This window comes from Rhinatrema bivittatum, chromosome 6 (genome assembly GCF_901001135.1).
Source record: "Rhinatrema bivittatum chromosome 6, aRhiBiv1.1, whole genome shotgun sequence".
Taxonomy (NCBI): Eukaryota; Metazoa; Chordata; class Amphibia; order Gymnophiona; family Rhinatrematidae; genus Rhinatrema; species Rhinatrema bivittatum.
In genome coordinates, this window is record NC_042620.1 from 115,675,883 (window position 1) to 115,688,556 (window position 12,674).

The following is a 12,674-nucleotide window of genomic DNA, read 5'->3' on the forward strand; positions in this document are numbered from 1 at the left end:
CTTTAAAGGAGATAACTGTAGACTGTAAGAGAGCCTTGCCAATAAAGATATTTAAAAGCAACTCAGTGTGAGAGCAATCAGCACACAGAGGCTATCAGAAGGTTTTATCCAACCGGGAATGAAGACTGAAAGTTTACAACAGGTTTGTCCTCCAACTGAGAGGGAGATAAGATGAGAAAAAGCAGAGTTTGCCGTTGAGGTTGAACTGGGGTGCAGCTGTGAGGAGTAAGAGCCATGAAAAATTCCTAGTGCAGGGAAACGGCCTGTGAGATAGAGCAGCCAGCATGGCTACTCCACGGCAATAGTATTAAAAGAGCTCTAAGTATAGGAATCCGATCTGGATAAGGATCCAAAGTGGGAGGCATAATCAGATAATGTGTTATGAGTTTTTCCTCCCCACCCCCACCCCCCCAAAATGCAAAGCTGAAGGGGAAATGTCTGAAGCAGCATCCAGCCAGGTTTGAGACCCCAGTGTGGGTTGAGTTGCATGCAGCTGTGAATCTTACCTATGTGACTGTCTGCCAGCATCACCACAAAAACATAAAAACCCACTACAGAACGGTAATTTTACAGCCCTACATGCCCTGAGAGGGAAGCACTGATTATTTAATAATGTTATTTATTAAAAATGTATATAATCAACTTTTAAAGGTGGTTTCCATAAAAACAGCTGTAAAACAAAAATATAATCACATAACATTAAACATTACTCACAAAATGTTATTTGCTTTATATTATAAATCAGACCAGTAGTCATGAAACCCATTCTAAACGAAATGCTTGTTGGAATAGTATAGCTTTTAGTACGTACAAAAGTCAGTGCAACCACACTACCTCATTCACTAAGGGTTTTTTCCCCATAGACACAAAATGGGAGAAAAGCCTTAATGAATCTAGCCCTTAGTTAGGCGGCTAACTCTAGCCAGATAGATTTAGGGAAACTCTGACTGGACCATAATTATCCGGCTAACTCTGAATATTGGAGTTAGACAGTTAACTTATCCGGGTAATTCAAGTCCTCCCAGTGACGCCCCGAACGGCCCCTAACTTATCCAGGTAATTCTAGCTTCCTAACTTATTAGCCGGCTAGAATTTAGCCAGATATTGGAGAACTCTTAACATTGTTTTCATCAATCACCACTTAAGTACACCATGTAAAACAAAACAAAAAAAAGGAATTCCATTTAATTTGTACATTTTTGGGTTGTGTTTTGTATAAAAAGGGTTTTGGACTCTTATTTAAAATTTCTTCCCAGAGACTATAACTTAATATACTAGTGCTTCAATCCTTTCATTAGATAACTGTATATATATATGTATGAAAATAGAGCACTGTTTGCTGTTACTGCAGCCGGGTTTATTCTGCACTTCATTTAGTAAAAGTTGTTTTCCTTCAAGAATCCTTGCTCTTTTCTCTTTGGAAAGGGGGTGAAAAATCTCCTGAATCCATATACTGATGCCCAGTGTGCCTGGTGAAAATGAAGTAAGAGACTATGATTTAATAAATGTGAACACCTGAGAGTCTGGAGAGGGGACAATTGTTTCACCCTGGACTAAAGAATCAGTGTTCTCTGCTATACTTGAAGCTTATGTTTTATTTAATTCATTTTAATGTGATCCCTCTCTGTCTCCGGACTTAAACCTGGAGTGCAGATTCTTACCCAGAAGTACTTTAACAGTATGTGAGCTACAGGCAGCTTGGCGTGATTGAACTAGATAATTACTCGGGTGGGACACAACATTAAGACTCCTGTAGGAAGCAAGAGAGAAAAAAGGGTAGAGCAGGCAAGTGAAGTACCAGTTAGACTGTAGAAGACATGGTGGTGCTTCTGGTCTGTATGTGAATCCTAAGCGTGAGTGGGTTTCTCCAGGCTGTAGCAGGCAGGCCTGCTTTGGGAGACAGTGGGGCTAGGTTTCAGAGTTCTATTGCTTACAGCTGACAGGATGAGCTACTTTGGAGGGCTTTTCCCCCAAAGTAGTACAATTTCCACAATAGCTCCCTGTATTATGGAAGAGAGAAAAAAAAGTTTCCTCTGCACTCAGGCAGGCCATGCCATACAAGTGGGTTATGCACCTCTACCAGCAGATAGAGATAGAGAGACTACTGGTGGGCTGATGTTGAGTCAGGGCTATATGTCAGTAACATCAGATTTACTCAGTCTCCAGCAGATGGTGGACCTGCATCTCCCTATGGGAGCTTGCTTGTACTAAAAAAAAAAATGAAGACGACGACCATAGAAGATTTCAATGCACAGTTTGAACTCCTGAAGTGAAACTCAGAGTCCCTCCCTCAGTTGAGCATTTTTAAGTCTGGAAGCCTGGCCAGGTGTACACTTAATTATACAAAGATTAAAAAAAAAAAAAAAAAGACTGTTGGATAGCAGCGGCGTGCTCGCCGGTGAAGGTTTGAGTCCTCTCCGCCCCCCCGTAGCTGATGATCCATCCGTGCTCTCAGCCAGGGAGGGCAGTGTTCAGGTAAGGGAAAAAAAAAAAAGATGGTAAAGTGTAAGGAAGTTTAGTCCCCCTCTTTTTTCCTTAGTCTTCTCCCTCGGCACTTGTTGCTCGGCGTCTTTTACCCCCTTTCCCTTCTCGGGGGAGTTAGTGTAGATTAGAGGCGGCACGGTCTCAGCAGCCTTTGGTTAGGTCCCGGCTCCTCAAGCTCAGTTCAATTAGCTGTGTGGTAGGCTGTGGTGGAGAGTTTTACCCTTGCCTAGGCATATAGGCACATTCTCGCCGCGCGGTGGCGTATGCTTGTGTGCGTAAGTCCGCAGCCTATGTTTGTGTGCGTATTGGCATGTGGGGTACTTGCGTGCGTATGACTGCAGCTTGGCTTAGGCACATGGTTGCACCTGGGGGTTCTTTTGCGCATATGACTGCAGCTTATTTTTGAGCTCATATTTTGTATGTGTACTCCCATGCACTGTTGGTGGGCAAGCAGGATGCCACCTAGTGTGCAGAGCATAAACACTCAGGTACTGGGAACAAAAAAAAAAAAGAGAATCTGCCCATCTTGCTGTTGGTGCGGCTTGCCATATATGGGAATACAGTCATTGTGTTCTCTATGCCTATGTCAGCACTGTTTGCAAATCTACTACGGATTTTGCCTATGTTGGGCCGTCCCCCTTGAACACAGCTGCGAAGGGAAGCGTGGCAGAAAGCAACACAGCAGTTGCATCCCTCATCCCTTGTTCCCAGTGACAATGACTTCTCCGGGAGAAGGGTTACAGTGTCAGGTTTGGGTCAATGGGCCTCTGTTCAGATCCATCCTCCATTTTTCCCCTCGGCAGAAGGTTTTCAGGCCCTGCAGAATGCTTGGCGGAAGCAAAGCAACCTGCTATGAAGGGTTCATATACTCGAGGCTCCCACTTGCCAGCCTCTGTGTGCAAGTGCCACAGGGAAGCTGTTCCTTGGTGATGTGGATCATGCTGCATCAGACGAATTAGACAGGGATTTGGATTCTCTTTGAATAGGGAGAAATCCCACTGGATTCAGAACCACATCAGACTACTCCGTTAAGAGTTGCCGGGTCTGTTGAAGCAGACCCTGAAGGTGCTCAGTGTGAACGGGGGTGATGCTATGGGACTTGCAAGTGTAGGATCCCATATTGGTCACCTTACGCAAAGTGTCATGTTCCTTTCCACTCCTGAATCTAATTTAAGGATGATTGGCCCTGAATGGAGCACCTTGGAGGCAACTTTAATGGGGAGGTGGTGGTGGGGGGCGTGCACTGTGTTTTGTACCCTTTGGATCTGAAGGCAAGGGTTCAGTTGTGATTTCCAAGTGTAGATACCTTATTATGCACCGTTTCCAGGCAAACTACCATTTCAGCGGAAGGAGGGCAGCTCTATAAGGTGCTCGTGATTGGAGATTAAGGCTATCCTTAAGCAGACTTTGAGGCCATGGTACTGCATTGCAGATTGCCTGGGAGCTCAGGATGGTTTGCGTCTCTCTCAGAAGACACAAGAAGCAGGGACCAATGGCAGACCCTTGATGGACTAGGAGCCGCAATCCTAGCTGATGTGGGCTGTGACTTGAGTGTGGATGGCTGCTAAAGGGATGGCTTCCATGATAGTGGTTAGATGCCTGTTATGGCTACGAAATTGGTTGGCAGCCACTGTTTCTAAGTCCAACCTCACCAAGTTTCCCTTTAAGGGTTCTCCTTTATTCATCAGTGAGTTAGAGAATGGCTGAGAGGAATCCAAGACTCCTTGTTGGCAGAGGACAAGGTGGCAGCATCGCATCCTTTTGGAGCAACCAGCCACTCCAGGAATTCTTGGCAGTTTTGTACTTACTCAGGAGTATCTACACGAAGACAGACCTTTCAGTCTAGCAAGCCTTGTAAGGAGGTGGGCTCTGAGAATGAAGCACCTGGATCTTCACGATGAAGTTGTGAGGGCACTCTTTCTGGTTCAGGAGATAGTCAGGGTGTTTATCTCGCCTTTTATTGGAGGGGGATTCCAATTCAAACGGACCAGCAGGTCCTGAAGTGGTGAGAGAAAAGACTATTCTCTGGAGCTTCAACAAATTCCTCCAGGTCCCTTTATGGTCTCTCCATGTGACTTTCTTCAGAAGAGAGTGGCAGTGGAGGTTACCTGAAAGTTGGATGGCCAGTATTCCTGTTCTCAGATTGCACGACACAAGGGGTCCACTGATTGACCTGTTCAATAGATCCCTGGAAATGGGAGTGGTGCAAAGGGATTGGAGAAGAGTGGTGGTGGTCCCACTTCACAAGAGTGGGAGCAGAGAGGAGGCTGGAAACTACAGGCCACTCAGTGGTGGGAAATTTAATGGAGACCCATTAAGGAAAGGCTCTTACTTGCAGTGAGTAGTTTCTGTGAATGGCTCCAGGGGTGGTACAGATTAGGTTGATACCTTTTCTTTTGCTGAAAGTGGTTTCAGAGTTTCATTTGATTTAATCTATGTCCCCACCCACAGGGGAAAGGTCAGAGATGTGTGTTAATATCATCTGTTGCGTGCCTTGAATGTCAAGTGACATCAGATGTGGTACTGGAAAATTACTAACTCTGAGCGACTGTGCTCTATGGTGGAGATAAAGAAGGTCAACCACCGATGCAGGCAACTATAGCCAATTGGGTAAAAGAAGTAATCTCAGCCATCTATGTGGATGCCAATGTTCCATTGTCTACACAGGATAGGACACATTCCACTGGGGTTCTGGCAGTATCATGGGCAGAGCTTTACTTGTTGCCTTCTGTTGAGGATTGCCAAGCAGAGACATGGTCCTCTTTACGCATTTTCTCCAAGTGTTACCACTTGGACACTCAGGCTCAGGATGCTGCCACCTTCGCAAGTGCGGTTTTGATGGGACCATGGGCAGCCTCCTGTCCTGTTTGGAAGAAGCTTTGGTACACTGACCTGCCTGAGTGCAGAGGGAAGAGAAATTACTACTTACCTGATCATTCCCTTTCCTCTAAGGAAGGCAGGCCAAGCCACAACCCGCCCTTAGCTGCCGAATTGTCTTATTTCATCCTTATGCGTGGATGACGCAGAGTGAGGTTCCTGTTTATTCGTTGAAGGACTGATAAATGTCATGATCAGTCCCTAAGTTTAGTGAATGTTAATTCTTTTGACTGTGTTCAGTGTTCCAAATTTGAATGGAAGCATAAGCGGGTGGCTGTTAATAGTAATGTTCAAGTCTAATCAATTTGTCCACAATTTGGCTTTTCCACAGAATACTGGCAGGCTGATGTCAGGGCAAGGTTATATATCCGTGTCGTCAGCTTTACTCCATCTCCATCTGCTGGTAGAGGTACTTAACCCACTTGTGTGGATTGGCCTGCCTTCTTTAGAGGAAAGGAAATCATCAAGTAAGTAGTAATTATGTTATAATGTAATTATAATCGTTATAATGTAATCCAGGTAAATTTACGTGCAGACATAAGAGCATACGTTTATCTGTACATCAGGCAGGCAAGTTTTGTAAGAGACCATATCCGCGCATAGAACACTGTTACCAATGGAAGTCCTTTTGAAAATGATCCTCTCTATGTATATAACAATCAAAAGAACACAACTGTTCAATCGCTGGAAAAAATTGTATAGTTCCACTTCAAAAAAAATTTTTTGGCTATATAATAATTTTCACTTATAATTTATAAAGCCTACACAACAGTGGTGAAAATTTATTTTTGTGAATGTGTATTCATTTAAAATACTTTTTAAATATTTATAGCATATAGCAGATGGGTTCAAGGTATTCACTATATTATAAAAGTAACCGTGACAGAATGTTGTGGGAAAGAAACTGAAGGTTTGAAGTCTATAGGAATCATTTTATTGAATGCCACACAATATATTTAAAAAAAAAAGTTAAAAAAAATATTGTTTAAAAAAATAGTTCACATAAGGAAGAGGTTGGAGGCTAATGATTATAACAGACATTCATGGTGCAGGGACGCCTACACAATTATATGAAACATTCAACCAATTCCTATAAATATTTTTTCCAGCGATTGAACAGTTGTGTTCTTTTGATTGTTAGATGATTATATATCGCTGTTAGGTGGCATTGATAATGCATAGGTTTGTCACCTCCCTATGTATAGCCAGGCTTCAAGTGCAGCTGGTTGTGTAATGTTCTCCAGCCACCTCCAGTGACAAGAGCATTTAGGAAGTTCAGGAGATAATCATTCACAGTACACAACTATAGACTCCATCCACTCATATTTCCTACAAAAGGAGTAAAGAAGCTAGGATCTGGTAATACAAAAAGAGAAAGACTCAACCAAGGGGGAATCCAAGATGGAGGTGTGAACGGTCACGTATTCTTGTTGCTCTTGTTAAGTTTCTTATCTTCAATGCCTCACAAACGGAAGAGGAAAGTGAGAGTGTATCCTTCCAAACCCTCAATCCCTCTAGATCAACTGACCATCCATGAATACACCGATTGTAACCAATTTGCAGGTCTTCAGCCCCGTTGGCAAGAGAGAGGAGCTCTGTTCTCGCCTTGGGAAGTGTCTCTCAGCCCACCCGATACATGCTTCCTGCTATTTGCATTATCCCAGATGAACGCAGATACAGCAGGGGTGCGTGCTGATGACCTCACCATCATACCCCCATGTGGAAGGCGCTATTAGCTTTTTGCCTGGAGAGGGTCTGAACTCCATGCCATTGTGGCATTTTCAAGCATCAGCAGAAGATAGTGTTCCTGCTTCTTAACTCCCTTGGGGATTGAAGTAGCTCCGGAAGGTGAGCAGTCCACTTTTGGGGTTCCCCCTTTGATTTCCAGATCTGCAGTGGTTACCCTGGACTCTCTCTGGGACCTGATTACAGGATTGTCCCAAATTTTTAGAGTTTATTCTCAACAGGTGGAGGCAATTCCCTTCAAAGCTGGATAAGGTTGCCTTGGACCATCAGAACATCCAGTTGGAGCATTCAGTGACCCTGCGGTCCCTGGAGAGTGATGTGGAAGGTTTTAAGGCTGTTAATGCTACTATAATAATTCGAGAGTGTCATTTCCTCTCCAGGAGAATGGAAAATTTGGAAAAGAGTTTTCCAAATTTTTAATTTGGAAAGAGTTTTAATTTGAGACTTTTAAACTTTCCGAAGGTAATGGGTGAATTGCCTCGTTTAAACGCTTAGACATTATTTAGAAGCCCTGAAGATTCCTGCAGAGAAGATACTTTCTATTGATAAAGTGGTGTGTCTATCCTTTAAGTCAAGCACTAATCAAGAAGTTCACCCTCAACTTATTGTTGATTCTATGAACTTAATTTCTTATTTGGAGAGCTCTAATATTAAGGTGACTGAAAGGTCTACCATGTTTTCTTTTTTCCATGAGCAGGATGTTTTTGTATTTCAATGTTTCTTTTTTGGGAGGCTTGGTCAGAATTTATCCTGACCGAGCCAAGATAATGCAAGATTGACGCAAGGGGTTTCTGGCCATGTGATCTGAAGTATTAGCTTTAGGTGCTTCTTTTAACATATTCTAAGGGGTAAATGCAATACAGTGTGCCCAACCTAGCACACTGTTTAACCAGCAGTTGGACACGGGGCCTCCACAACACGCATCCAACGCGGGGCAAAACTAATAGTGCTCAATACATGCAAATGCATGTGAATGAGGCTATTAGCTCTTCACTCCAAATGCAAAAAAAAAAAAAAGTGCATCTAAAGATGCACATTTTTGCACTCAGAAATTAACGCCTGCCTGGAGCAAGCGTTAATTGCTGAGCACTCCCAAAAGTTGTACAGAAAAGCAGAGAAAACTCCGTTAACAAGCATCAGTTTTCTGAACCCCTGGCTATGCGCAGATTAGGAAAATGCACGCTGATAAATTCGGCATCTGTTTTTCTAACCGGCGGATGGCTGATTGCTCGCAGGTTCCCGTTCTCAAGGAGGTGCTAGGGGCACCCAAGCGACCCCAGTGCCTCTTGGTAACGAGACCAATTTTAAATACTGCATGGTGCCCCCTGGAGGGGGTGTGTTAGGAAAGCGGGTGCTGAGTGTTCAGCGCACATTAATTGTATCGGCCCCTAAATATGTTGTAAAACAAGGTGCTAATACTTTTATTTTTCCCTTGACAGTGTGGCTCAATTAGCCATGCTGTCATGGGAACTGTCCATCAGGGCCCGGGAGGCGGAGCTTGTTAAGCAGAGGTCAGAGTTTTGTTTCCTCTGCGGCTGCGCATGTGTTCCCACGCAGGAAGTAACAGATTCTCTTCAGTCTGTTTCTTTCCACGTGCGGGATCGCAGCGGAGCTCATCTCTCCTCATAATGTCGAAAAAACAGGGACATCCCTCCGGGTTTAAACATAACTCACTCACAACCTTTGATGCAACAGATCGCCTTCGGCTCCTCAGTCGACGCCACGGACACATAAGTTGACGTATAAGCATAAGAAACGGCATTCCTCAGGACACTCAACGTCTCTGGACTCAACGCCACAAAGAAAGACGCAAGATGTGCTGTCCAAGGGAACACGACCCCTCTAGAAGAGATAGGGATCGTAGACAATTTCAAACCAAAAGTCAAATGTCTGATAGAGAGTATTCAGAGTCTACTTCATCATCTCATGCCAGGACCTCAAGACATTCTACTACCTCGGGGAGGGATGTGGTCAATATTTCATCTTCCAGACCATATTCTTCCATGTCTTTACATTCCTCTATACAGAGTCATGTACATCCAAGGCATGAACATGCTAAATCACCATCCGGAAACGACAAACCAAGGGATTAGGACGATCAGGTTCCAGGACCCAGTACATTACCAGTAAGGCCTGATTCACATGAGACCCCAGCCCCTCCAGCTGTGGTCCCATGTCCGAGGATGCCTCCAATGGCAAAACAGGCATTCTCTGAGGCTCTATCAGGCTTCTTTGACACTCTTCAATCTTCCTTTCAGTTACTGGATGCTTCCTCACCTAGTTCTCCTGAAACACAAGGTCAGGAAGAGAATCTGTCACAACCAGAGCCTTTGCCAACACCATTGGTACATAACACACCGGTTCCCGAACATCCATCACCGGGAGTTTCTCCATCATCTCACTCAACAATCTCTTCCTCAACAGGTTACCCTTCAGATCCCCCGGATCAACCACAGGAGTCTTCTTCTCCTCCTGAGGATCTATCGTATCCTAAGTTCTTAGATAAACTGGGCACCATCCTCCATTTAGAAGTGCAAAAGTTACCTGACCCAAGATTGGAAACACTTGGTCTCCTAAAAATCTTTGAGACTCCAGGAGAACCAGCATCACTACCCCCACAGGAGGTACTAGACACAGTACTTAAGAAGTCATGGGAAACCCTACATACTCTGTCTGCAGTTTCGCGGAAGACTGATCTAAAATTCCGCATGCCAAAAGCATCCTATTGTACAGTACTGCAACTTCGACATACATCCATCGTGGTGGAATCTGCTATGCAATGCTCGAAGAGATCAAAGTCTCACACCTCTTATCCTCCTGGAAAGGATAATCGTACCCTAGATGAATTTGGCCAGAAAATTTATCAGAATTCTATGCTAGCGGCACGAATACACACCCACCAATTCTACATGGTCTAATACACGTACGAATGTATTCAGGCGACAAAAGGTCTGCTTTCTTCCACAGCACAACCAATTCCACAGCCTATCCAAGACATAGAGGAATGTTCCAGACACCTCCTGCGGGCCGTTTACGAAGGCTTTGAAACCTCTTCGAGGGCTTCCGCTACAGGGCTGTCAGCTCGACGGTTAGCCTGGCTCAGCGCTAGTGCTATTAGGGAAGACCTTCATGACAAGCTTGCGAATCTACCCTCTACAGGGGACAACCTCTTTGGCGAACGATTCCAAACTACTGTCGCCCAACTGAAGGAGCAGGTTGTAGCGGTACAGTCGTTAATAACCCCGTCGCCATTTACCTCTTCACGCCGATACTTTGGCAACAATCGCCGCCAACCCTTTGCTAGACGGCCATATCGTTCTTTTCAACCTTATCGGCAACCTTCATACCCTCAGTATCAAAGACAGCAAACACCTCAACAACCATCACAAAATAGAAGAGGGAAACAGAGGGCCCAACGGCAGCAGGCACAGCAAACAGCGGCCCCAATAAAATCCACACAGTCTTTTTGAACCCTCAGCCACCACTACTACGGCAAGCACCCCTGGGCAGACTTCAACAATGCCTACCGGCGTGGGAATCTATCACTTCAGACCAGTGGATTCTAGATATAATAAAACAAGGGTACCAACTCCATTTTACCACAAAACCTCTCCTCCCTCATTTACACATCAGTCAATGAGAAAGAATCATCCTCAATTCGGACAAGAGGTCTCCATGCTTTTACAACAACAAGCAATCCGAGTTGTAACTCACACAACCCTGAACACAGGGTTTTACTCCCCATATTTCCTCATTCCAAAGAAATTGGGAGGACTTCGTCCAATCCTAGATCTCCGGGATTTGAACAAATATCTAGTCAAGGAGAAGTTCAAAATGGTGTCCCTAAAGTCCATTCTTCCTCTGCTACAACCAAACGATTGGATGTGCTGGGTAGACTTGAAGGATGCCTATACACATATTCTCATCCACCCATCCTCGTGGCAGTACCTCTGCTTTCAATACAAGCAACAACATTACCAATACAAAGTTCTCCCCTTTGGACTCTCAGCGGCGCCCAGAGTCTTTACTAAGTGTATGGTAGTAGTGGTGGCTCACTTACGTCAGAAAGAGATGACAATCTTTCCATATCTGGACGACTGGCTCATAGTTGCGTCGAGCCCACAGATATTGGTACAGCACCTACACCAGTTTAGAGTGTCTGAATGCTCTGGGTCTAATAATCAATTATCACAAGTCGAACTTGAAACCCACTCAAATTCTTCAATTCATTGGTGCCAGAATAGACACGATATGCCACAGAGCATTCCTACTGGAAGACAGGAAACTCTAAATGTGTCGCCTCCTCTGAATTCTTCTCCACACACACAAACTGACGGCACGTCAGATTCTAACTGTGTTGGGTCACATGGCAGCAGCCATTTTCACCTTTCCCACATGAGTCTTCTACAATGGGGGTTGAAGTGACAATAAAATCAATACTCGCAACCATTGCACAACCGCCTAATACTCACTGCGGAAATGGCAAAGGACATCAGTTGGTGGCTCAAGAAATCCACCCTTTCCAAGGGAGCATTGTTCAACCCACCTCCTCACAATGGAGTCCTAACCACAGATGCATCTCGCAAAGGATGGGGAGCCCATCTAGACCTCCTGGAAACTCAAGGTCTATGGTCCCCGTCCGAACAACATTTACAAATCAACCTATTGGAACTTCGGGCGATCCGAAATGCCCTCCAAGCGTTCCAGTCCCATCTACGGAGTCGCAGAGTAATCGTCTACACGGACAACCAAGTGGCGATGTTTTATGTAAACAAACAAGGCGGGTCCGGTTCATGGCACCTTTGCTAGGAAGCCCTGCTGATCTTCCAATTAGCACATCAACATTCCATTCATCTGCAAGCAACGTACTTACCAAGAATTGCAAATTCCAGAGCAGACAGATTGAGTCTGGTATTTTATCCTCACGAATGGACTCTCAATACAGATGTAGTTCAAGTCTTTTTTGAAAATGGGGGACTCAGACAATCGATCTCTTTGCAACAGAGGGGAACATTCAACTTCCTCGTTTCTGCTCACTGTGGCCAACTCCCAACAGAATAGCACAAGATGCATTCCTAATTCCTTGGCAAGAAAGCCTGATGTACGCTTTCCCTCCAATTCCGCTCATCACAAGAACTATTCAAAAGTGTATAACGGACCAGGCACAATTAATACTCATAGCACCTGTGTGACCCATGGTACAGTTATCTACTTCGCCTTTCCATAACAGACCCAATTCGTCTGCTGAATCGGTCAGATCTCCTAATCCAACAAGGCACGCTTCTTCAGCCACTTCACTTGATGGCGTGGAGATTGAGCGGCTCCTGCTAGAAGAGCAAGGCATTTCTGCAACAGCCCAACAGGTTTTGTTGGAATCTAGGAAACAGTCAACTAGGCACAATTATGGATTCAAGTGGAAACGTTATACCAGTTGATGCACATCTAACAGAATTCCCCACTTGGACTGTTCCCCGGAGCTACTCCTGGACTACCTTTATACCTTATATGCATTGGGTCTCACAATCTCCTCGATTAGAGTTCATCCGAGTGCAATTGCAGCTTACCAT

General features: G+C 44.7%; 1 protein-coding gene across 3 annotated transcripts in view; it reads right to left on the reverse strand.

Annotated features, from left to right (window-relative positions):
• WIPF1 (WAS/WASL interacting protein family member 1) overlaps nt 1-12,674 on the reverse strand; it is a 140,000-nt gene that overhangs the window by 31,401 nt on the left and 95,925 nt on the right. The window lies entirely within an intron of this gene.